General features: G+C 36.0%; 1 long non-coding RNA gene across 1 annotated transcript in view; it reads left to right on the top strand.

Moving 5' to 3' along the window:
* Positions 1-489, top strand: part of LOC136847736 (uncharacterized) — a 48,202-nt gene extending 47,713 nt beyond the window's left edge. The window contains exon 4 of the long non-coding RNA XR_010855817.1: positions 256-489. This is a non-coding gene — a long non-coding RNA (uncharacterized lncRNA). The remainder of the gene's footprint in view (positions 1-255) is intronic.
* Positions 490-1,104: the final 615 nt, after the last annotated feature.

Raw genomic sequence — 1,104 nt, 5'->3', positions numbered from 1 at the left:
GAAAAATATTACCATTTGTGTATGCGTTTTTTAATCTCTCCTTTTGAATTCTTCCGTTTTCTGGCATTCACACTGTCAGAATAGTGTTACGCACGCAAAACTAACCAGGTAATTATAACCCCTCTCTCTCTCTCTCTCTCTCTCTCTCTCTCTCTCTCTCTTTACATAACGACGTACCACAGTAGCATAAACCTCACGAAAACCTTCCCAGAAAAGTAAAGTCTGAGTTTTCTTTCTTCCCTTTGTTTTATTTAGGCAAAGACTCCCGGGGCAGCAACGCTTACACAAAACTATCCTCGGAATTATCGCGTCTCGTCAAACACTCGCGAAAACTTGAAGCGTCCTCCAAAATCCTGCCTCGAAATTGTCAACGATTCTCCAAATGAACGTTTCATCAGAGGCGGAGAAAGTTGCAACTTGCAGGACGGCTGCCGTCAACATTTGAGAAAAGGATTTGTCTCTCCCAAACTTCAAACGAGACAGATAATGGTGGGTCAACATAACGCTTCTTTCATCTTTATTTTTGTTGTGTGTGTGTGTGTGTGTGTGTGTGTGTGTGTGTTAGATAGAGGCGAATTCTTAATCGCTCACCTTTTTCATATCTTTTATGTTTTTGCTGATGATTTATATAGCCATATATATATATATATATATATATATATATATATATATATATATATATATATATATATATATATATATATATATATATCTATATATATGTATACACACACACACACACACACATATATATATATATATATATATATATATATATATATATATATACTGTATGTGTGTGTATTTATATGGGCATATATATATATATATATATATATATATATATATATATATATATATGTTTGTGGTTGTATGTGTGTGTGTGTGTTTGTTTTTTGTGATCCATCTCCACGACTCTTCAGTCTGGAAGGGACGATGTTCTGGTTTACAACAAGGAACTTGGGATGAGGTTGCCAACCCCACGCCCTGCCTCACGGATATCCATAGGGCTTATGTGCCTTGGGAGCTCAGTATTTCTTTTACGTCACCATCCGAGTGTTGACTGCTCGCAACTTGCCCTAAATTAACTTCGCTGAGTATGTT

This window comes from Macrobrachium rosenbergii, chromosome 17 (genome assembly GCF_040412425.1).
Source record: "Macrobrachium rosenbergii isolate ZJJX-2024 chromosome 17, ASM4041242v1, whole genome shotgun sequence".
In the NCBI taxonomy this organism is placed as follows: domain Eukaryota; kingdom Metazoa; phylum Arthropoda; class Malacostraca; order Decapoda; family Palaemonidae; genus Macrobrachium; species Macrobrachium rosenbergii.
Note: the sequence above shows the minus strand (reverse complement) of the source record. Positions and strands in the feature narration are given on the sequence as shown.